Source organism: Pyxicephalus adspersus, chromosome 1 (assembly GCF_032062135.1).
Source record: "Pyxicephalus adspersus chromosome 1, UCB_Pads_2.0, whole genome shotgun sequence".
Taxonomy (NCBI): domain Eukaryota; kingdom Metazoa; phylum Chordata; class Amphibia; order Anura; family Pyxicephalidae; genus Pyxicephalus; species Pyxicephalus adspersus.
The window spans coordinates 83,836,085-83,861,757 of NC_092858.1; the positions used below are offsets into that span (position 1 = coordinate 83,836,085).

At 35.8% G+C, this 25,673-nt stretch overlaps 1 protein-coding gene across 1 annotated transcript in view; it reads left to right on the top strand.

Moving 5' to 3' along the window:
* The first annotated feature begins 9,715 nt into the window (after positions 1–9,715).
* RPH3AL (rabphilin 3A like (without C2 domains)) overlaps positions 9,716–25,673 on the top strand; it is a 38,680-nt gene continuing 22,722 nt past the window's right edge. The window contains exon 1 of the mRNA XM_072406630.1: positions 9,716–9,867. The gene's annotated coding sequence lies outside the window, so the exon portion shown is untranslated. The remainder of the gene's footprint in view (positions 9,868–25,673) is intronic.

Here is a 25,673-nt window from a genome sequence, read left to right on the forward strand (position 1 = left end):
AGACTAAAAGGTGCTCAGCTCCTGAGGTTTCAAAACAAGGCCAAATCATCATTCCTCCACCACCATGCTTGATACTTGGTATGAGGTGTTTGTGCTGATATGCTGTCTTTGGTTTTCACCAAACATGGCACTGTGCAACATAAAGAAACCATTAAAAATGTTTAGGCCTCAGGGAACTCCATGCTAATTGATCTTATAGCTACAGCTCATGAAGTATTATTGTGAATAGTAATTTGAAAATATAAAAATAACTTAAAGGAAAGATAAAATTATTTTTGTAATATTGATGAAATAAATATTATTAACAGGCAGAGTGGAATCACAGACAGCGAAATTTGTAGACCTCCCTTACAATGATGGTCAGTAGAAAAGGGCTTTTCTAAGTGTACTAGTGGTCATCAGGAACAGGAGGAATGTTCTTTACAAAAGAAGTCAGGGAAAAAAGGGTTCCTTACATTGGTGGTCAGTGGCAAGAATGTACCTTACATTTGTGGCCAGTGGAAAGAATGTTCCTTGCATTGGTGGTTGGTGGCAAAAATGTTCCATATAGCTAAAAATATTATTGATGTCAGTGATAGCCTATCTGAAAAGCAGAAATTGTTTATTGCTTAAGGAACACCTAGAAAACCTCTGTAGGAGTTTTGGTTGAGTAAAGCTGACCTATATCATGCCATATATACATAAATCATCTTAAAGCTGATCAGGGCACAATTTTCCCCTCTTTGATTTTGTTGCCATACACGTTTATTTAAAAAGAAAGTTAGCCTTTTCTCTAAACCCTGAAAAGCTCTTAACATCCCAGATTTGTATAGTGGGAGAAGTACCCCCTGGCTGTTAGTACTGCAGCTCTAACACCAACCACTGCTGTCATATCCCCACCCTGTTCTCTTTCTGCTCATTCACAAAATAATATTGGCAATATAAGCATGTTTTCCTTATTTTATTGCATGCAATGGGGTATTCATTGAAAAGTAAATTTTCATTAAATTCACAATGTAGGTAAAAATCCCCTCGCACTTTGAGAATTCACCTTATAAAATGAGGATATTCTATTCCTTTAGTAAATCAACCTAAGTAAATAAAAAATATTGAAAAATGAACAGTAAAAAAACAAGCATTGGTAAGTTCAACTTTATTTCTGACCGTGCAAATATTTTGTAATGCTAAAGTAAATCAATAGTTCCTACCTTGTCTGCAATAAATTGAATATATCACACAAATGTAAAAGGAATAGGTCCAAAATATCTGTTGTTCCTAGTACCACTATTGACAGAAATGACAATGTTGTCATTAGGACTAGTGTGCACTAAGCAGATCTAAACCTGGAAACCATCTGTCTTTACATTGGACATTGTTGTTACATTGTTACATTGGACAGTGTTGTTAACCTTCAGCTAGCTTACAAACAAACAGAAAGGACATTCAGGGAAATCTGGATGTATTTTTGAACAGTGCCTCTTAAGTGGGGATTAAATTCCCCATGTGAATACTGTGTATTACAGAAAACTTTATCTGGTCTTCTAACAGAGAATGTAGTCATACTGTAATGACTGAATGGTTTTGCAATGGCGATAAAACAACCGGACAACTCTGACATACATACACATTTAATAAAGTGCAAAATGATTTTTCCCATAATTCTTCATCTCCTCTACAGTTTGGATTCAATTTTTATAACCGAGACATGTTAAGCCTTACTTGTCATATTTTATTTTCAAATACCTTACTTCATAGCAAATCTAAACGTAGCAGCATGGTGACATTGCAGGTAGTTTTACAAAATTATCATCGGTAATGTTTATGAAAATGTAATTTACTGTGTTACCACAGTAAATTACGAAATTATCATTACCATACCATAAAGTTCCACGGCAATTTGGTTACTAAAAAGAGAACTGGAAGATTTTCACAATGAGAAAAGATGTACTGAACTATGGAAGGCCCACCAGAAAATTGCGATATGAGGACTAGCACAGAACCCTAAATTATGGAAATTTGCCATTTTATTCCATAAATCCTGCACATTAAGTATTTGCTTCATTATTATAATATTAGTAGGTAAGAATGTTTTTGCTGTTTTACTATAAAACCTAAACAGAAGAAAAACATAGAATAGAAAGCTCCTGACATTGCTGCATAAAAGGTTGCATCACAGCTTCAACATGAGATACATTTTATCAGTAAATTAGTGATATAATTAGACACAAATGAAGCTGAAACCCATTTATATTAATATATGCATATAGTATAATTGCAATCACTGTGCATTAAATCCTGGGCAACAAGCTATTATGACAGTCATATATCATTAATGTAGTCTAAGGGCAATTTTGGAGGGAATACTGGTTAACTAAACTGTATGTTTTTGGGATGTGGAAGGAAACTGGAGTACCCGAGAGTTCTAACCACTGAACCAACTCTGCTAAGACTAAGTTTTTCAAAGGTCTGCAACAGAATGACCTATTTCAGGGGAGGACTGAGAACTGGCCTAGGGGGACATAAAGTCAACTAGCCAATGCCCTTCTGCCCCAAATCCTAGTTCTTAACCTCCCTAGAGGTAACCCCGAGTGTAACTTGGGGTAGAAAAAAGTTGCTAAAAGCGGTAACCCCGAGTCTTACTCGGGTATGTAATCCAATTGGAGGTAATAGTAAATAGAGCCTTACCTGATCTGCCGGCGTCCCGTGTCGTCCATCGCCGCGATCTCCGTCTTCTTCTCTCTTCTTCCGGTCAGCTTCTGCATCCGATGAGTCGCCGGGAAGTTCCCAGTGACGTCAGTGCATGTGTTTGTTGCCGATGGGGCGGGAAATTCAAAATCCATTTGTATTGCATTCAATACAAAATAACTGTATTGAATGCAATACATTGGATTTATATGTGTAAAAGCAGTACATTGTTTTCAAGAACATTTATTTTACAGTATATATATTAGTATGAGTATAATATGTATTTAAAAAAAATAATAATTTTTTTTAAATATATAGATTTTTTAATTTATTCAGTTTATTATTTTTACATGATTTTGTGTTTCAAACTTTATTATACTCATACTATTATATTATACTGTAAAAAAAATTTTCATAAAAAAACATGAAAATGTACCGCTTTTAGACATAAAAAACCGGAAAGAAATGAACCGCTAGAGAGGTTAATTGACCACTTTGGATGCAACAAATATTTAGAAAGTTTTCAACAGACTGTCAACAACAAGTGGTCAAAGATATGTTTTACATTTTCACAGTGTCACTTTAGAGCAGTAAAGGTAGTAATTTGGATACTTATATACTGATGAAATTGCCATAAAATGAATGTGAATATACACATCAATGGTGTGTTAATTTAAAACAAAATATATTTAAAGGGGGAAAAATAAAATCATAGTATCTTGTACATTTGAGTTGTTTATGCTCCTATGTTGCACTTGCTCTTAAATATTTTTTTTTTGTACATGGTTGCTGATCACCAGTAGATGGCACTGTGTCCTCGTGTAACTGTGTAACAAAATCATGTCTCTTGTGTCAGTTGGCAAATTTTTTTACACATTATACATGGGGACACAGCACCATCTACTTGTGGGATTCAAGTATAAGCCAGGATACATTTTTTAATGGCATTTTGAGAAACGAAAGAACCTCTGTTTATACAGTACATAGTGTATACAGTAATAAAGTGTATAACTGTATAAATTGGAATCTAATTGAAAATGTGTTTGCTGCTGTTTAGCATTGCTTGGCTTTGTGCAAGATGCCCTTGATGCCCTTTTAGCTCCTTATTTAGCTGCACCTCAGTCAATAACATTTTATACATTTGTAGGCCCATTGTAGTACCACAATCCGCCATGAGAAGATGTCAGTGCCTCTACAGCTGCAGTATGTTAACCAAGTGGGTAATTGGTTTTTAAAACTCTTGTTTTTCAGCCAGTTTGGAAAACCAGTAAGTTACTATAAATTCCACTGAGCTAATAAATTGGGAGTCTTACATACAGTCAGACAATGAATTATTTAAAATAAAAGGCATAGCAGTGTAGATCAATGCTTCTAAATATATGGATCAGCGCTTATATTTGGTTTTGGATATTTTAATTATAGTTTATTTAAAATTTTAGCTTGTTATTTTTCTGCTGTACAAATGAAAAAATAGTTAACTGAAAATCCTAAATAAAAAAAAACATTTACATGCCTGTGTTTTTGTTTTTAGTTATGGCTCCCTTGGTATTTGTTTTTGTATATTATTAATACTAATAATAATAATAATAGAATGGCTTTGCAGACATCATCTGTAGAAAGTTATTATTTTTACCCCATAACAGGAGCACCTGAAATTTGTCATATGAGGTACTTATTAATGTCCCTTTCAGTGGTATGAAAGTTCTAAATCACTCAATCATTCTAGATCATGTAAATCCTGTTCACTCTACAAATATCATTATTTGCTGTAATGACAATTATTTTTTCTTAATGAAAACACTTGACTGCTTAAAAAAATTGTAATTTGGCTAGGAGTAAAGTTCATTATGTCAAATTCATAAATTATTGTTTAGTGGATTAAACCAAATTTTCTCCAAAAATGCTGATCAAAATAGAATATTGTCTTTACTAGTCTAGTAAAGTATTTGCTGAATTAGTTTTGTGGTTGTATTAGTTTGGCTCCTGTCTGGCATTATTGAATGTGATTCAAAGGTTTTATAGTTTTTGTTAAAATACATATCATGTGTCCACTGCTATTACCAGAATAATGTTATGGGTTAATGGATTTTAACATTGCCTTTTGCCTTCATAAATGCCTTACATAGTAATATGCTTTACAAAAGATAAAACCGTTATGGTTCTCACAACAACCACTGTGAAGTTTCACTGGATTATTAAGAAAAAAAATCTTTACAATATTTTAGACCAATTTATTTATTTTTAATTTTGAAGGATCATACAATTTAAAATAGTGTTTGTCATATTATAAGGGTAATATATTTGATAATAATACAAGGGGCGAACACCCTCTCAGCCCGCACCCCTGCGCATAGACTTTCTAGCACACTCAGCAACTGTCCACACACCAGCAGGCTACTCTGTTACCCCTTCCTCACTCATAACCTCATCACACCCATGGCTCCAAGACTTTTCTAGAGCTGCCCCAACTCTCTGGAATGGTCTTACTCGTCCTATTCGGCTTGCTACATTCTGCTCATTTAAAAGAGCTCTAAAAACCAATTTTTTCCAAACTTGTATACCTATCTTTTGTCTTTTGAAACGGTCACAACTTCCACCACTCCCTATCTCCCCTCCTATTGTGTGCGACTACCCTCACCTCCTAGATTGTAAGCTCTTCGTGGAAGGGTCCTTTACTCCTCCTGTGTCACCATCTGTATTCGTTTGTCATTTGCAACCCCTATTTATTGTACAGCGCTGCAGGATATGATGGCGCTATATAAATCCTGTTTATTAATAATAATAATATTATTATTAATAGTATATTTTTATGCATTACTTTTGCACATACAGTAAAATCAATAACATATTTAAATGTAACACAAACTTAAATTCAATATTTGCATTAACATTAGCACTGCTTGCTGCTAAGAAGCAGATGGACAGTTGTTGACCAGCACAGTATAGAAACACTTTGTGTTATCTGCAGGTGATGTAACAGAAAGCTTTACAGCACTGAACATGTGTTAGTGTAACCTTTGTATTCCTAGTGCAGCTGTTCAAATACTAGTTTAAAAATATTGCTTACAATTTAAAGGAAGCTATTTTCATCTCAAATGGAAAGTTGTACAGCTAAGATGGATACATACATATTGTGTGGCTATTTGGATTTGGAATATGTGCATCAGCCTGAAGTTCCAATGGTTATTTAATATTGGGGAAAAATCATCTATTAACTACAGGCAATACCAGTGACCACTCTCTTGTACCCAGTCTACCATTTTTTTATGCACAGCCTCCAGAGTTCAATTTCTGGATTGCAATTTTAGGATTAGGGTCCTTTAATTGCATAGGAAAATTCAAAGAGGGAAGCATGGGCTATCTAGGTGCATATGCTGTCACTCTCAAAAACAAACATTAGAAGATTTTTCTTTGTAGCATATAAAAATATGAAATGTAACCGTTTGAACATCAGCTCTATGTATAACATATTGGATATTTATTCTTGCCAAACTGTTAGAGCTGAAGTTGTCATTTCAACTAAACATTTAATTGGTAGTGTCATTTCAGAAAAAGTTCCTGCCTACCCCACCCTCAACCTATTATAGCTCACCTTCCCCAAGATGCAAATGGGAAGAGATTGCAACATTTAAGTAAACTATTTACATATGGTGAGTGATTTTAGATTGGGGAAGGCAGGCCAGGTAAGTTCTTATATAACTATATATCTTTGTTTCCACTATTGTCAGCTTGATTGTCACAAGGAAAAACTGCAATGCTCTGATCACAGAATATTTGTGTACTGCTCCCTCTTGCGGTTTATGTGGCCTGCATTGTGACAAACTATGTCTAATTGACAGTTACATGTAGGTTAGAGTACTTCCACCGGTCCTTTTTTGTTCATATGGGAATGTGATCACAGAGAATACATAACAATTTAAAATGAAGACAACAAAGTCTAATTCAAAGAATAAATATAAACAATGCAGCATGAAGGTAACAATGAATTGTTGTCAAATAATAAAAGACAAGTTAAAGCAAATGTTGCAACCTTATTATTTCTCAGAACAAATAAAATTCAGCATTGGCCTATCACTTCCCCTTCAATCACGCTGACTCATGTTCCATTTTCTAGCTGTGGCACTTCAATACAGGTGGAAATAACAAGCTGACAAGATGTGAGAGCAGAGCAGCAGCTCACATGAATGCTCAAGGCTGGGACACTATTTGCAGCAGCTCTGTGCATATAGCTAAGCTTATTCTTCCAGGTATATTAGCCTTTTTTTGGACATAACTATATTTTATGTGGATTATCAGATCTGGTTATTTTGTGCTAACTTCTGCTAGTGCTACATCAAGGAATGCTCAATCAACTACAGCTGGTTGGTTATTGTTACAGTAATGTTACAAATATGGTTAAGCAAATCTTTTCTGTCCTTTTTCTTTTTTCTTTTTTATTGAAATGGAAACACATATAGTGCTGATGATCCCTGCATCTACTAAGCTAGACATAGATGGGCAAATTGGTCCCCTGAGAATGACAACATGAGGGAAACCTGCCAAGGGTGTGTTTATTAGGGAAAATAACCATTGGCCAGAGACCAGAGATGCCCAAGAATAAAACCCCTTTCTCTGTACATGTGATGGGGAGCGGGTAATCTTCAACGCATATAACTAGCGTCTTGTTATTATGATGGTGGGGGGAAGGGGCTTCCCCTGTTTCTTGAACATGTGATCAAAAGGGGCAACCTCCCTGAATAGAACCCCCTGTACATATGATGGGATGAGCAATCTTCCCCTGTTTTCTGTACATGTGATGGAGAGTAATCTTCTTTGAATAGAATGTAATGAAGAGATTAATGCTAATTTGATAGAATCCATGTCCCCTATTTGATAGAAGCTTTGTTCTTTGAAAATGTGATAGGAAGTGCAATCTTCATTCAATAGAACCCCGGTTCCAAAATTGTGCGATGGAGAGTGCACACTTATTTGAATAGAATTCCTTTTTCCTGTACATGTGATAGGGAGGGCAATCATCACCGAACAGAATCTCTGTTGCCTGTGCATGTGATGGAGAAAGCAATCTTTGTTGAATAGAACCTATGTTCTCTATACATTTCATGGGATATCAGTCTATATTCAGACTTATATAGGAATACGTTTTTTTGCTCCTCTATTTTGCTTTTTCTACTAGCTTGGACCAGACGCCCCTAAAGAAACCATACTAGTAAGTTTAACTATAAAGAATATTTTAGGTATAGTATGTGAGAAAAGTTTGCATTGCGTGATGTGCGTGAGTGCCATGGATAGCCTTTTTTGCCATTTCTCTCTCTGTGTGAGACAGGTTAGAACAACCAGTAAACTTTTAAAAAATAACTACATCACAAATCACAAAGTAAAACTGTTACCCTATCCAATAATGACTGTCTGCATTAACCTAACTGTTCCTATCAACTTAACCAATTAAAATGCAACGTGTTCCAGAGCATGCTATTGATCCTATGTATTAGTCCCACATTATGCACATGAAAGGGTTGTAAACACAAGGCTAATTCAAGCCTTAATTTTATTGATTTTAGGAATTAAGCCTCTGTTCTACATCTGTAATCCTTACAGGAGATTCTGATAATCTATGATTGTCTTTTATAGGTTTGCATATGAAAATGTTTGAATGACACCAGTGGGCAACACCTCCACTGTTCCTGACTTACAGGGCACCCCTTTATAAACATACAATTTTTATTACAGTGCATTTCGAACTATTTGGTACCTCCTCAATATATTATAGGCTATATGGCTTACTATTGGAGGTTATAGTGAAAAAAGGTGTCCATCAGATACCTCTGATGATTATTTTTCTAATCCCGCATTAAAATAAATAATTCCATATTTAAAGTGGTGAAAACATTATTACATTCTGGATCCTTATCAATTCATATCTAATGAGGCTGATTTTGAACCATACCTATATAACCAAAGCTAACTTTTTTGTTAAATGTAATGTATGGTTAGTACCCTAGTTAAGTTTTGCTGTTGGTGCATTTGAGATTTATATGAATTCCCCGTTGCAGCGGCACGCCAGGAATCTATCCATATATTACCTTCTCTACATTTAATGATTTCCGCTTACCACCTGCTCTTGTTCCTGTAAAATGATGGATTTCCCATTACTTTTTGGTCATCGGAAGTACAATGAGAGTGAATCCCCCTGCAGGAACACAAAAAACAATAGGAACCTGATGGAGGTTCTGATTCATCCCCTCTTGCTTTAAAACTTTTGAAGGTGCATTTATGTTACCTGCGTGCAGCTCTGATAAATAACTTAAATGTAGAAACCCTTTATTTGTTAATTGTAATTTCTCCCCTTATTGGTTTACTTTGTATACAGACTATTCTTTTTTTCATTTTTTTCTTTTCCCATGTTGTTCCCCTCATTTTGAGCATTGTAGAAAGTTACTTATAAAGAAGGAGGCTTAGTAATTAAAGCATAATCAGTAACAGCCTTGCTATACTATTTGCCTCCATGTTAGAGAGGCAAATGTTTTCATTCTGATATCATTATAGTATTGGCTTTGACATTTGAATGATGCCTTTTGCTCGTAACATTGGTTGTATACTTTTTTTTTTCTCTATTTACTCTATTATTACCTTTGTTTAAAAAACAATTCAATAAAAATAATAAAATAAAAAAGTAATGTAATCTTACTACGATGAAAACTAGCAGCTGGAATTTGCAGAGTAGGACATTTTTTTTCACTGAAATTGCAAATAATAAGCATTGTACCTTTATATATAAAAAAGGCCTCTTTGTGATATGATCATGTTAATAATAGTCAGTAATTTCTTTAGAATAGAACAGAAACAAATCTTAGTTTATGTCGATATCTAAAGTAAAAGTATTGTAAGCATTGGGATTTTCTTGTAATTGACATATGTCTTTTATGTCCCCAGGGATGGAGAATAATGAGACACTAGTTCCCCACCTCTGACTCAGTCATCAAGCTGTCCTTGTGACGTGCACCAAGCTCCTGTGTCTGCCAGTCCAGGTCTCTGCTTGTTTGCAGCTGTTCACTTGACTGCTAATTGAAACATTTATTCAGCCTTTGAGTGATACTAGTTGTGGTGTATTTGCCTCCTGTATCTAAAAAGCTACTGATCATTCCAAACCTGCCTCTGAACTGAACAAGCTACCTGACCTCTTACTTGACTCATACATCTGCTTTGGTAAGTTCCCTTTCAGTGCTTGTCACTTATTTCCTTAATGCAGATCTGCTTGTTGTCAGCAATATATAGGTCCTGTACTGTTTATTTTCCTTGCTTCCTGGTTTACTCATTGCTACTGTCATTACAAAACATTTACAGTGTGTCCTTATGTGTAGTCTTTTAACTTAAGTTTTCTTTTTATTACTAGAGAAAGCAGTAATAATTATAATATATATATATATATATATATATATATATATATATTAGATGGACCTGAAAGTAATGTGCTTCGCATCAGTGCATGTTGCCATTTATTTTTTTATGATAGTCAAAGCACCTAAATGCAGCACACATTTTCATATTATGTTTTTCAGGCATGGGTGGGAATAGGACCAATTAAAATAAATTGTATTTGTTTGTTGGAAATCAATGCTTATCGTGAAAACCAGCCCTAAACTGCTACTCAAATACCACTGTTATTTAAGCCAATTTATTTTGGCCAAAGGCCAATGCATAACTACAGATCCTTATATCAAAATATCAAAAGAATTGCAATGGCAGCCATGGAAGGATAAAAGGTGAAATTTGTCTGATACAGGTGACCTATTTTGCATACAAATGTTCAATGTAAATACATAAACAGAAAACAAACTTTTTAAAACAGTAAGTGCATATTGTATTGATCTATATATTCTATAAAATTTAAAAGTTCTAAGAGTTTTTTTTTCCTGCAGAAATATATAGCAATAACATAGTTGTAGCTGTGAATGAACATTGGGTGTCAGATGGGTATTCCTTCAAGAAGTCCCCAAATATTGCCATCTCTGCAGTTCTCTTTTCTTTCAGGGTCTTGCCACAGAGACAGGTGCAGGCAATGAGCGTGCATATTTTGTCTGCCATTTATCTATTTTATAAGACCATGAATGGTGTTCACTGCCTCTGCACAAAACTAAGTTAAAGCATAAATCCAGCACAGCTGAGAAGATTCAGCAACTTGTTTACTGAGGAGACCAGAATTTATTGAACCGTAGATATGCTGCTAAGTAAGTATTTGATCAGACTATAATATACAATTGTCTGATTTTTAACTTCATTATGATGCATTGATTTACAAAAAAATGACACAGGTCTAATTTTTTTGTGTTGAGGTGCATTACCCAGCCATTAAATATAAAGGAAATACCCTAAAGCAAAGTGCTTTAATGCACAATAATGCATGTGCTACAAAACACAATGTGACCTTGTGTTAGAAACTGGCATGATTTAAATAATTTGTATTTTCTTTCTCAGTGCAGTGAATTTCCTGAACATTATAGGCATGATATAGAAATGTAAGTGGTGCAGCTAAAAAGGTAATAGCCCTTATATGAAAGAAACAGATTGTCTCCTGGTTTCCTGGTTGTGTTTTGAACATCCTAGCTGATCTGTCTCCTGTTATTGTCTGCTTTATTCTTTCTTATTGTCTGAACAATCCATACAAGCAGTCATACATAATGTATCTTTAGGATCTTGTGTGTGTGACAAAACGATTCAAAAAAACTCTAATATCATTTTGTGTTTTCAGTCTTTGTAAGCCTAGTAAAAGATGATAGATTAGTTTTACAAAACCAAGAAAAGGAATTAACTTAATTATTTTGTTTTTCTAAGTTTGAGTAATATTTTAGGCAGTGTTGGTGGACTGTTCCCGGGCAGCTCACAACCTGGCAGTTGCTACCACCTTACTTGTTTGATTGCTTTTTGTAGGATGTTGGCTGAGGTTTGCCTAAGTATCTACCTTCATTTTCCTTTTTTATGCTGTGGGCAAAAACACTGCCTGGAGTGCCTACCTGCTACACTAATTTCACTTATCTTGTAAATTGTACACCGCAAGCAGCCACTTATTACTGTGGTAATTGGTATTACAACCAATTACTACTGTGTACATTAACTACAGGCCATTTGTAACCAATGTAATATCAGAAAGTATACCTGTTTAATGGAGGTGTCACAGACAACCACCATCCAATGGGGACGCTGTTTGTTTTTTTTACCAATGAATTTGCAAGACCCTGTTCACATTAGGGCCTATTTATGTTAGTGACTTAATTATGGACTCTGTAAAGCACTGTAGAAGATGTAAGCCTTTCATAAATGCTTTCCTTAAAAAATAAAGCAGACTGCAAGCCTGTAGATAATGTACACAGCAGCAGTTGTTTACATGGCAACAGTAAACTCGGGTAACTTCAGCAAACTTCACCTAAACCACAAAGGTGTTAACCAGTCCTAAGCAATCAAATCCTCTGAATTTAATCGGAAATAAACTTTGCAAAAAGTATAATGATAATCATTGTGTGTATAGTCATTAAAAAGTTATGATCTCTGTGTAATTGTGTAATGTGTATAATTGCCATATGTACTCTACAATGGGTCTGGTAAAGTTCTCCTATCAGTATCTTTTTTTTTTTTTTTTTTTTCCTACAACTGTACAGTTACATTTTAAAAGCAATTCATAAAGTGTATGTAAACCTTGAAATTCCTATATGTTCCCATTAGATCTAATGAATATACTTTAGGAGTGTTTAACATTGTTTTGTTCAGTGCAAAAATAGCTGATGACATATCAATCAAAATAGCATATCAGACATTTAGAGCTTTTCTTTGTCAAGCGCTTTGTGTGTTACCCTAAGCAATATAATTTTTCCTCCTGATTCATTGGTGGGTCTGAGTAGTCTGATAAGAGAAAACCAACATTTGCATAAATTACAGAGAGTGGCCTGAACATAGCTTTACTGACAATGCTCTACAAAAATGCCACCTTGCAAGCCCACACCAGGACTTAGAAGGTAAATGTATTTGTGGCAAATCAACAAAAAGTTTTGCTAAACTTGAAGAGTCTTTAGAGAATTAAAACATGATGAAGTGTGTGTGTGTGTCTTTTATACACTTACAGTGACTTAGCCAAGGCTGGGATGAATTCTCTAGTTTTGTACATACGAGAGGAAGCATTTCCTCATTCTCCTTTTTCCCCAAGAATCAGACTGCAAAACTGTAAGATCGTGGCAAATTTAAAGGAGAGCGGTCATATCCAAGCCAGCATCCTAGTACAGGACGTAGATGCGTTCCTTGGCTTGAACAAATAAGGTGTCGGCCACTGGGGGGAAGGGGGTAGAGGAGGAAAAGATTATAGTATTGTCAAAATATTCCAATAAATTATTACTTAACATGAAAATCTGATTTTAGATTTTTTTTTTTTTTTTTTTATTTTTTTTAGAGAGGTGAGGACTAAAACCACTACACTATTAAAAGACTGCACGCCACATTAAAATATATGCTCTATGGTACCATTAGCACAATACCGCAGCTTGTGGTAATGCACATAACATGCTGTGTTGCAGTGCTATTAATTTTGAATGGCACCCTAATGCGCTAAGGCAGCACACAACAACATTGTTTCACACTGGAATAAAAAAGGTCTCATGCTCTGTTGTGTGCATTAGGGTACATTAGCAGGCCATCCATTTTGACAGCCTGCCTTTTTGAACGCACATTAATGTACCAAATAGTCCTTAGAGATCAGCTATGCTAAATGACTATTTCCTAATGAGGACTACCCTAGTCCCTGGTGCCCTGTGCAGAACATGGAGCTTGTCTGTACAGTAACTGCTTGTAAAACTTTCACTTAAAATGATCACTAATGATTGTTGTGAGAGATGATGATTGAGTGTATGTGCATCATTTCAGGAAACATCAATCTCGACAATTACCCTAATTGCCAATATCGCTGAAAGTAAAAATTGGGGTAAATCCAAAATTTTCAGTTGCCAACAGGATAGGAATAGTGGGGATACTTAATTAATATGAGCTTTTCCTTGCATTAAAAATATATCCTCTTCCTATTGAGAAGAGAAGTGAAGAGAAATCTCTCTAATGAGTCACAGATAAAAAAGAAACCTACCTAATACAAAATAAGAAAAAAAAGTTTGATATAGTTTATAATAAAAAAAGGCAAAGGGAATATTCTCATTCTGTCTCCTATTCAGTCCTTTGACATACTAGACAGGTCCTCTTACTCTTCTGGCAGCAGGGTGGCTGGGGCAGGCATGCTGGAGGCCACTCTCATGACCACTCATCTTGTAAGATGGGTAAATGACAAGTTCACATGTATTGAATCTAGTAGGGGCTGAGGACAGTGCTACATGACTGGAAAGGGTAAGGAGAGTCTACCCAATATTTCTGGTAAAAATAAAAAGTAAACAGTGGCCGATTGGGGGATTTGGGAAAGAATAAAATAGAAATTATAACTGGGATACTACTTTATACACCTGAATAGATAGAAGAACACCCATGATTTGGTATGTAGTGGAACCAAATATAGAACACTTCTTGCATCATTTCTGGTAGAACTAGCACATGTTTACTCTTATCCATTTATAGATTGGTATTTGTGTTTGAAGTCAAGGATATAACTTTCCATTTGTGCACTAAAATAGAATGTAGGTGTATAATGAGGAAGTAAAGCCAATTGATTTTTTATGGATATTATTTACTTATGTGCTTTTATTTAATAAGCATCACAAATGTACACTGCAAATTGTATCAATTAACCAACAGCTTCTGCTTTTGGATGCAAATAAAAATAAAGGATTTAATAAAACTACTTATGATAGAATAATTTGATATACCTGTCAAAATTGTGCCCACAGGTGGAAAAACCTGAAATGTTCTACAGACTTAAAAGTGAATGTGGCATTTAGCAAGTATTTGGGAGCATGTGTTTTTTACCTAGGGTAAAAACAGATAGGGTTTGCCTAATGCTAGATTTACTACGTCATAAATATTCCCCAGAAATAGAGATGTTGTTAAAGAATATATAGAGAATACAGTTTTTGCATCCTACAAGGATTTACATTGAGAAAAGAAAATATGCAGTGCAGTGTTTCTCTACCTTTATACCAAAGAGGAACACGTGAAATAAATGTCATGTTTTCAAGGAACCACTTCTATAACTACTATATCCACATTTCACAGTAAATTATTAGTGTGGTGGTCAGTGGGAAGAATGCCTCTTACATTGCTGGCCAGTGCGAGGAATGTCACCCCACAGATCGCTGAAATGATCATTGGCGTAATTTAAATTCACCTGAGAGTAGAGAACCATAGTTGTGAAATAAAGTAATATTGATATTTGTGTTAAAAATGCCATATGTTTAATTGTATTGTACGTTATTGAAATCCTTTACAAATACAAACCAAAGAGACTCATAGGTCAAAAAAGTTTGGGCACCCATATCCACGACAGACATCTGTAAAACCAAGCCTCCATTCATTTTTATTGGCAATCTAATTTCCAATAGGAATATGAAGGAGGCAGGAAGGGATAAGTACACCTGTCAGAAGAGCCCAACATATGGCCATGACTGGAGGATTTTTGGAGGCTTCCATAGGTATATGCTAGTAACACCTGCACAACTGGTTTGCTTTTTTCATTTTTTTTTGACCAATGATAGAATAATCTCTTCAAACAAAACATATAAATAGTTACAACTTAGTGTACCTAAAAACCACTCTACCCACCTGTTCCATAGCAGGGAGCCACCCTCTTCCTTCTTCTTTCCTTCTTCCTTACAATTTTGATTGGCTATACCAAGATGTGATTCTTGCACAGGGACATGGGAGTTCATTAATTTCAGGAATGTCCAAGAGAAGTCAGAATTGTTGGCTTTTCCCAAGCAACCACTGCTGGGATGTGCATGGTCAGCAAAATTTGACAGCTGGGCAGTGATCAGGCAGATAAGAACAGTTGTTCACTTGTCCCTTTCTGCAATATCCACCAGGTGATGTACTTTTCAAAGTATGACTTTGGTTCAGCTTTATATGAACTCTATTTTTACAGCTTAATCCTGCATTAGGATAAAACAAATGAAATGTGCCATTTACATAAGCATTCAGTCCCTGTGCTACGGAAACGTTTAGATTATATAGATCAAAAAAATAATTGCTTAACAAGGACACAATTGTTTTGCAATTGTTCTCAATCAATGAACCATTAAAACAGCTGCTACATTTTCTAGATGAATTCCAGGATTATTATTTAGGTTGCAAATGTAATAAACTAAATGCATTCCAAAGAAGCCAGTGATAAAATAATACAAAAATAATAAACTAGGAAAAAAATATACAAATAGTGTTTTGAAGTCCTTCCGATACAAGAGAGGGCAGATGGGCATGCCTGGGCTATTGCTAATAAGATATATTGGACTGGTGGCCAGGAATGAAGACATTTTATCATTCAGACCAGGATCCCTAGTCGGTGTCCTGTTGTGGGGATTTTACAGTTACCTGCTCCCATTAAGACCTGGAATTACAGCACCTGTAATGCTTTATAACAATCCTCAACATTGGTATTGTATCTGTAATGTTAGATCAATATTTAATGTGCAGCACTGCGTAATATGTTGGCTCTATATAAACACTGTGTAATAATAGTGAATGACCATTGTGAGCTAATGATGGCTGCTGTTTCTTGTGGAGACAATCCCACCCCTAGATGGAATGGCCAGCCTGTCTGTATATAGCTTGTTTATTCTTGCTGTCTCTGAAAACTATCACTAATAATTGTTTCCAATGATCATTATCTACTGTATTGCTTGTATGTAGCTTTGCTCTGTCTACATATCAGAAAATATCATCTTTTTCATGGTGGTTGTAGCATTTTGCTGGAGGCCTTCATTACCAGAAACTTGCTGTCTATTCAGAGAAATACTACTAAAGAAAATAAAAGAAAATGTGTTATGTGTGATAAAAAAGAAGCATAGTCTAAAGCAGCCATTCTCAACCATAGTTCTGTGTAACCCTAGGTAGGGTTCCTCCAGAATTTACCTGAGTTGTGACTGATTGATTGACTGGTGCCAATCTACGTGACGGAGCAAGCGGCATAAAACCAAGGACATTTTCAGCTATCTGTAAAGGTGCCTTTCTGGAAACCAATGCAAATAGAATTTTTGGAAGGGTTCCTGACACCTGAAAATTACTTTAAAGTTCCTCAGGACTGGAAAGGCTGAAAAGGTTTGGAAAGGTTGGTCTAAAGTATGACAAATACTTATTCACCCTGCAAATATTTTGTTTGCTATTTTTCTTGATATGTTACTTTCTATAATTTTAAGTGGTAGATACACTTTTGCTAAATGTGATGTGATCTGATGTTTAATAAATGTCAATGGTTGGGTTAAACTGGGACAAACAAACACGTAGACCTAAATAATTACATGTATGAAGGAGCATGTGACTTCCGCATGTTGGCATGGCTGGACAGCCAGATTTCAAGACTATCTATTATCAGAACCTGTCACTGTGCCTATTCAGGGTAAACCTAAAAGCAGGTCACCTCCCCTTCCCTTCTTCATGGAATAGAAGAGTGCTTTTTGTACACAAGGTATTTGTTTTACTGTCACTAGAACAGTTATTCAGCTTCTATACAGGGCTTTAGAAACCTGATCACAAGTCTATTTTAAATGACATCATTGTGTAGTAGAAGCATGTTTCCTTATTTTTAAAAAATTATACTATTTTTTCATGTTATAGTTCCTATAAATTGAGCAGGAAACTGGCCATTTCCCAGACCTGTCCATTGCTCTCTGTCCTAGTCCCTGCACCTACCCCTTCCTCCTGGTGGAAGAAGGAATCTGAACAGCTGCCTGTTAACAAATGTTTAAGACAAAATCAGAAATGTATTATCCACATATCTATAGAGTAATAAGTTCAAGTTGTTACAGTTGTTAGCAGACAAGGTGTAAGAAGGTGTCACTCCTAGTAATGCTCCACTGTGTGTGAGCTCCTGCTATCAGTGCCAGGCCAGTTCCTAATCTCCTCAATCTCAGGGTGAATAAATGCATGAATTATAAATAATATATGTCAGGGCATTGTTAAAAGACATATATTATCTGGTCAGTACCTTGTGTGTCACAAATAATTATCTCTATGCCATGGCAGTGGGTAGGTGTTTTAGGGTAGAGTAGAACAGGGAAACTGAAAAGCTAATCTATTGCACATTTAAAGCTACGTACACACGTCAGATTTTTATCGCCCGATAATCGGCATCGTCCAATTATCGGGCGAAAATCTGCCGTGTGTACAGTCGGTGTCGTCCATCGTCCGGACGACCGACCTGCCGGATCCACTGACGATGGACGACAGCCGATCGTAATGAAAGTGAAGGGGAGAGCGCGCAGCAGGGTGCCGCTCCGTCGCTCTCCCCCTCCCCTCTCCATAGAGCATGAAGGGTGCTGTATGTACAGCACCGTTCATGCATCGTGCACTCCCTTGTCGTTGGAAAGGATCGTGAAAGATCCTTTCCAACGACAAAAATTGGCAGTGTGTACGCAGCTTTAGACTACACTATTTAAATAATTTACAAGTCACTTTGTTGTTATCTTATCATATTCTATACTAATGTTTGCTTACTCTTTACTGAAACACATACTTTCACATTTATATTGTAAACCTATTTATTTTGAGAAGTATAAACTACAAAATTGAAGAGTTTCATTTCATTAAATTCAAACATGTTTCTCAAGCATGTGGCTGAGCAGTGTTTGCAGGTGCAGCTGAATAAAATTGTATGGTAGTAAATGATAAGCTTCCATTTTTGGCATACTTATTTCCTTGTGTCGAGTTTTGTACCACACTGAAATGAATAATACACACAGCAATGGACAGTTATATAGAAATTTTCCTTGTTTTCTTTTGGTCGATTACGTATATAGGCATTTTCTCTTTTTGGTAAGTGTAAAAACAACACAAGTTGATTGTTTTAGAAATTCAGATCTTCCCTGTGTGCGCTTCTTTGTTATTCTTTTGGTCCTAAAAAACAGTACAAAACAAATACTTACACCATTTTGAGTACATAGCTTAATAGGCAACTGGGAAGGGCTGACACTTTTCCTTGCAATTTCAGTTCTGAAAGGGACATGAGTTGTCCGTTAACAACAGGTAATATGGCTCTGCATGTAATCTGTAGTTGAAAAGTATTTAAAGGAAAAAACAGGGAAATTTGCATGTATGACAACGATCCGATTTCATACATGCATATTTTCCTGTTTTTTTTCCCCCCATATGCAGTTTTTATTTTACCTTTACATGCTTTAAGGTCAAGGTAGGTTGGAGGCTCTTTTTTTTATTTTTTATTTTTTGCTGGACTTTGACTTCTCCATACTAATTGGACTAATGGTACCTCTGTCAAGGTATTATGGGGCACTCAGTAGTAGGAGAATTGAAATGTCCAAGACACTCAATGTCTGTGATTGATAGGTGCCTTTCTCGTATCGTTCTGTATTACAAACACTTCGCATGTGCAGATCAGCGTTGGTTACCAGGTAATCGCTGCAAACCCGGCTTCGTGTGCCAGGAATAATGAACTCTCACACATTTACATGGGAGTTACATCATCCCAGCATAGCCAATAAAGATGATTGTAATGAACGTGGTGGCACTCTACGATGGAACTGGGAATAGGTGAGCAATCGCAGGTGTAGTTACACTTTAAAGTTAGGATTCTTTACACTGTTTTACTAAATACACTTGCCTGACTTAAAGCTAGACATTCTCTCTTGCCCATGTTTATAGATCTATATTTTACTAGGCCTTATGATAATTTCTAGAAAAAATTTCTTACATTCATTCTTTACTCTAATGGCCTGTATAATTAACTAGTGTTAATAAATGTGTGCGTGTAAATAAAGTTTTGACCTTTGTATATAATTTCTCTTACATCAGTGTTAACATCTTACTGCTGTTTCCGTTTATGGAGTTAATGCACTGCTGTGTTTTTATTCTGTTCTTGAAGGAAAGGACTTTGATTAAGCATAGCAGGAACAGAAACAAAATGAGTTTCCTGGAACTGAGAGCCAGGTTCTATTTCAGCAAGATAATTTTCATCTTGCTGAATGAAGGGTGGACATAAGTAGGGTAATTAAGGATGTTATTCTGCCAATCTATTTATCACATATTCTATGTTATGCTGTTCATCTTAATGGGGAAGACTGCACATGTATGTATAAATGCATATATATATATATATATATATATATATTGTGGATACAGTTTAGTTTTTAATTCTGAGATCATCCTTTTGTTTCTGCTGGTAACAATTGTACTTGTAAGAAAAAGAATGGATGGGAAATCCAAACATTTAGGGGGTCTATTTTTAAATTAATAAATTTTACTTTTACTAAAACATTTTCTGGTGAAGAATCTTCCAGGGTTAAGGTAGTAATTGATTCTTTAAAAGGGAATGTGTGAGTAAATGTCACCCCCAAGACCAAAATGTAAGTTAAAATTTCCAATGTGGACCCTTTTTTTTCTAGGAACAATTGTTAGAGAGGGGAATTCTTCTCTATTTTTGAAATTTCCTCTGTAACTTTATGTTACATCTCCTGGACGGAAAGTGAATTTGCCCAACAGCGAAAAAAATTTTCATACTCTATCCAAAATTAAAACATGGCTTTTCATACATGTCAAAATTAAATTGGGAAATGTAAAAATGGTACAGTAGTGAAAAGAAACAATATTCTCATTTTCAGAATAGCACTATTATTTTTCTCTACCATACAGCTAGCTAAGATTTTCATTTGAGGAGTTCACTGACAGGGGTGGCAGTGTTAAAGCTGAATTACTGGCAGGATAAATTTGTATGTGGGATTTTTAGCTGCCGAAGGATATGTTTTCCTTAGATTTGCACACCCTACCAGACATCAGAACCAGGTTAGTGACTGTATTTTGTTCTGTTGCAGTTAATAATGGTCTGTCACCTCCCTACTCTATGATTGTGCAATAAAAGAGTGACAACAGACTCTTTTCTCGTGTCAGCTTGCATACCCTACACCTTATTGGCTAGTACTGGTTTTTCTATTGGTGTGCTCAATGAGTAACAGCTGAAATAACTGATATTTGTTTGTTTCTTTAAAAAGGATATCCTCCTTTCTTGTTTTAGGTAATTGCACCTGATTGGCTGTGTGACAGAAAAGTCCGAGGAAGTTGTAAATTATGTGCAGCCACCAAGAGTGGATATTAATTGGCTTCCTTGTTCCTCATTCTGCATTCTATTGTTGTTTTGTCTGCCAATTCACTGTCTGCAATAGACTTCAGGGCTTATATAAGTGCAGCCATTGCTTTGGTTTGTCAAGAGCTCTTAAGAAAGGCCTATTACCTTTTGTTGGGTATAGTGGTGATGTAATCATGTAATATCAGTCATATCAATATATATTAGGACATGCCAAGACTTCATATTCAAGTGTATATTGCAGTAGGCTTTGGATGCATGCAATATTGTGTCTACCGACACAAATGTTCAATATTGTATTTGTTTTTACAATTAAGTAGTGATTTACAATTTTTTTGGTTATCTATTGGGTCTCCTAATAAGGTTATGAGCAATGGAGTAAAGGCTTGGAGGGGCTGCGACTTCATACTTTTTGCACCTATTCATTTGGAATATACACCGTCAAACATGAAATAGTAAGGCTGCACTGAGTAATACTGACCTAATTCCTGATATACAAGTTAGTGGTAGAGTATCTGTTTAAAATGTTGTTGTTGGTGTCTCACATAGGGGTTATTTAGAGAGAGATTTCTGTTTGATTTATCATATGAACTCTTCATTGTGTAGTATGTTACTCTAGGTTAAATTAGTAGAATAGCTTTATAGGACTAATGTAATTCTGTAATATTCTATGTAGGTAGCATTATGGGTTTGAAAATCACTAATTGCATTGGCTAGCTGAAAAGTAAGGGCATAACCACATAATCCACAAATGTGACAGAAAAGAAAATAATACAGTATTTATGCCATGGGATGTTTTATTTTCTGGTATGGATGTATTAGAATTTAGTTTTTTTGTGATCTGGGCTAAGATACTAGTTTATGGTGGCGATAGTTTACAAACTAGCTTAAAGACACATGCCTTGACATTAAAAATGTTTTCAAATACAATAATATGCTAAAATAGTCCATAAGCAACAAAAATAGTGAATCTGTATAAATACCTTACTATGCAGAAAGAATTTAAGACATACAGTAAAAATAGATGTATACATTTTGTATTATTTGCAGTTGTTCAACTGCTGTTGTGAGTCAAGCACCCCTTCCAAAAAGTCCAGTCAGGTGCTTTCTGTTTCTAACCCAATGCGTTTCGCCCTTTGAGTTTCTTCAGGGGTATTACACATCCATAAAGCAGAGTTATACTCTGTAGTGAGTGATGAATAAGTGGAATTGGATGATTCCCACAGATAATTGGTAGTGTAAAGAGTAAGCCTAATTTGATGAATGGAGAATTTAGGGTATGAAAGTGCTGGAAGTTTGGTGATGCAGAATTCCCAAAGTTCTGTAAGAAACTTAGTAGAAGTTTCTATCAGAATATGCATGGGGAGTGGCTGGCCAGTCTAATACACAGCAGCATAAAAGGCAGCAGCAGCATGTTCTGCATGGAACTTGTAAAGCAGTAAATAATCATTTTAATTTTTTATTTCAATACATTTTTATCCAAGAATGATATGGCAATGGGGAAATGGGATCATTACCCTCAGAGCATATACAAAGTAATAGTCTGCATAACCAATAGTACAAATCACAGAAAGTGTTACAAGGTGTTATTTTGCAGAATACCTATATAGAGGGGAAACATAATATAGAGGGGGCATAAGAGGTGGGTGGGGGTAAAGGGGAACAACAGTAAAAAAAAAATTAAAAAATGGAGGTGGGAGTCCACATCAGGAAGGGTCTTGTGTTAATGAACAATAATCAATCCATGGGTTCAAGTAGGTTCAAAAGCATGGTGAGTGTCCTTGAGAGTGCAGGTGAGTTTGCCATTCCCCTTTATCTAGTGGAGTTTTGTCGACAACCTGGTATGGGAGATGTTAGGGGATTTCTAGACCTTAGCCAGTGCAATTCTTGCCACTAACAGCATATATTTACTAAACTTTTTAGGATATTTTGGTAAAGGCATAACCATTTTTCTCATTAGAATGCATTCCAATCTCGGAGACAAAGAGGTAAGTAGTACGGATGAGATCAACTGGAAGACTCTGTAATCGGTTTTGGTAATCCTGCACCACTGGGTAGAACCACCAGATGTGTTTCATGCTGCCCAGACACCTGAGAGCAGAGGTTAGAGGATTCTGGAAAGCACAGAGCAATTCTGGTGGGCACAAAGTACTATCACAGCATAACTTTCGATGCAAACCTGGTTGAACTGAACTACAAAGTTATGTTGGAGATGTTACTTGCCACATTGGCAAAATGATGAAGAAAAGAGGTTGTCTCATTGCTTTGAAAAATATTTTCTGTTTTATGCCCTATTATGAGCAAAAAACATTTTTAAAAATGCTTGTTGATTCTAAGGACACTGTAAGGGAAAGTTAAGAATAGTACCCAATAATTAACCTAATATTAAAAAATATGAATTTTGCACTGTTTAAATACTTCCAACTACTTTCTAATTGCACACTTCATTCTTCATCAAGCTAAAGTAGGGTCTAAATTTCACTGATTCACAATTTTAGATAATTTATGGCTCTGGCATTTTACTAAATGTCAGTAGCTACTGCTGGAGGATTATTTTATTTTGTTTAAATACACATTAATATTGCTTAAGATTCCACGTAGGAAAGAATGGTCTAATTCAATCCTGGTAATACACAATGAGAGATGTGTAAATTTATGTATACGAATAGGGAAGTTTTTGCAGCATGCATATTTTTTAATGTATTTTTGTCATACCTTTGCAACTGTGTTCCTTTAACTATTCTTTAAAATTAGGCAACTATGCGAAAAATATATATTTTTATCTCAAAATGTGCCTTTTAGCCTGTGCAATTTGTGTGTCTTGATATTAGTGTTTTTAAGACCTAAAAGCACATAAAAGCCCTCTTTGGTTTAAAGTACACTACCCTAATAAAAAGGACCCCCTGATTACAACTATGTGCATGTTCTGAGTAAGAAACTTTAAGAGCAGAATGTTGAACCTGTCACTATTAACAAGAAGATAAAATAGCATAAACTTTGTTCCATTACTCCTCCCCCCACCTCCCATTAACTAGACTTGCAACTGACACTTGGAAAAGGTTTTGCTGGCATATGGATAGGCTGGAAAGGAAAATTACAGTAGAATAGGTAAAATTTCCAGTATATCTGACTCACCTCTCTGCACAATACCTGTGGGACATAGCTAGCCTATTGGGTGAGGGGGGGGGGGGGAATAATTATACCTAAAACCAGGAGCTGCTGAAAATATAATTTTAAGATGGTATAAAAGAAATATCCAAAGATTAGAAATACCTGACAAGCTACATCCACCTTGTTATGCCAGATAATGGTGTCTGGATTACCCCAGGTGGCTATTTTGCATATAAAGATAACAAAGTTGAAGCACTTAAAATAAGCCGTAACTCCTTGAAGTAGGGGAAGGCCAGACCTTGTATAAGCCATTTGGATTATTCTGAAGATCCAGGAGGAGAGAATTCTGAAGTATGCCAAAATACCCTTCTTTTGACAATCCAGTGATAGCAATGTGTAATGGCTGAAGGGGTTTCTTCACAACACCCAGCCATCTGCCCAGGACATGACAACTCAAACAATGTACTTGCGCATCATTCTCAGGCTTCTGCCTGACTGTTTCTGATGAGCATTTCTACCAATGTGGAGCCATCAACAGAAAGCTGTTTTCACCTAGAGTGTTTAACCACTTTTACCTTTGGGCCAGAAGGAACCATTGCCCCAACCTCTGCCAGTCAACCAGGACAGACCATAGCCAACTGAAATGCATGCCATGGCACCACTTAGCAGACATATGCATTTAGGCAAGTGCACATAAGAAAAATGGAGACAACCAAAAAAAGGCACCAACAGAAAGCAAAAAAAAGGTTGTTGGGAATGGCTTAGTCAATAGGATTGCAGCCAAATTTTTGATTTTCTGGGTTTGTTCTGAAGGGTGGAGCTGACCCACAAATGTGGTGATACAAGGGGAGCTAGAACACTGAAAACTGTGATGAATGATATTTTGGATTATCTGAGCTAAATGCAGATGGTATAGAGGTTATAGATTCTGGTCCCCTCTGCAGTCCAGGATAGATTTGTGTTTTTCTGGATTACCAAAGGGGATTAGACAGGTTAGAAGGGAGGAATTTCAAGTAAAGATGGAAAAGGTTGTGCAAAAAAAAAAAAAATGCTGGCGGGTATGTTTTTTTTTGTTTTCTTCTGCCATACATTTTTCTACCTGCCAGTTAACATTTTTGTTTTGCTATAAAGCATCGTTCACGTGTAGTTCAGGATGCTGTCTTGTCAAAATGTTTTAAAGCTGCTGAAATCACGTCGGCCTGGCCAGAAGATAGAAGTACTAGCAATCAAGTCTTTTATAATGTAAAAAACTCTTCTGTGTATACTAGCACATATTGGGGAAAAAAAACTTCTGTGGGGCCAAAATAGTTTTTCAATTTCAATGGGTTAGTTCTGCTGTAAATAAGCCAGTGGTATTGGCAACCTGAGAGCATTTCTGTTTATGAAATAAGTGGGAGCCCTTTTTGGTTTTATTGTTTAAGTTATAAAAAAGTGTACCCATAAACATCCTAAGAGAGTATATAAATATATGCATGTATACACAAAAATCCACAAAAAAAACCATCTTCTTTACACACTTGACTTAAAAGCAAAGCCTTCTGTACCATCGCAAAGTCCACCAACTAATGTTTGGGAAGAGATGCTATGTAAGGTTATATATACAGTTAGGTCCATAAATATTTGGACAGAGACAACTGTTTTCTAATTTTGGTACTGTACATTACCACAATTAACTTTAAAT